Consider the following 590-nt stretch of genomic DNA (forward strand, 5'->3'; position numbering starts at 1 on the left):
TTATTGTTGTGTCTTGCCCGCCATATACCTGTCTGCCATTATCCGACCCATGCCTGTTCTATGACCACGTCTCTGTCTTCTGTTAATAAATAAGCTTGCACATGGATCCGCACGTCTCAAGTCTTGTCAGCCCCGTAACAACTACAATGCCGGCTGGCATTTCACCGTCGGCGCCATCTCCTTACCGTGATATAAATTTTTGGTCATACCGCCCAGCACTAGTTCAGTGGCAAATTGCAGAACAGAAAATGTATAGGATGATGCAGATTTTTATCTGTTGAGATCAGTATTATAAGTCCAATGTTACATCCCATTGCAAATACATAAATCAATAGAAGCAAGATGAAAATGGGAAAAGAGGCCTGAGGTGTAACTTTCAGTCCTTCCATGAGGAGAATGCTGTTTGTGAATGCAGGGGCGTAGCCATCATTTCAGAAGTGAGGGGGACAGAAATGTTATATATATATATATATATATTACAATATAACATTTCTATAATCTATATAACCTACCAGTCTACAGTTTTTGAACAGTAAGATTTTTAATGTTTTATAAAGAAGTCTCTTCTGCTCACCAAGCCTGCATTTATT

This window comes from Sinocyclocheilus anshuiensis, unplaced genomic scaffold, assembly GCF_001515605.1.
Source record: "Sinocyclocheilus anshuiensis isolate Anshui unplaced genomic scaffold, SAMN03320099.WGS_v1.1 scaffold1583, whole genome shotgun sequence".
In the NCBI taxonomy this organism is placed as follows: domain Eukaryota; kingdom Metazoa; phylum Chordata; class Actinopteri; order Cypriniformes; family Cyprinidae; genus Sinocyclocheilus; species Sinocyclocheilus anshuiensis.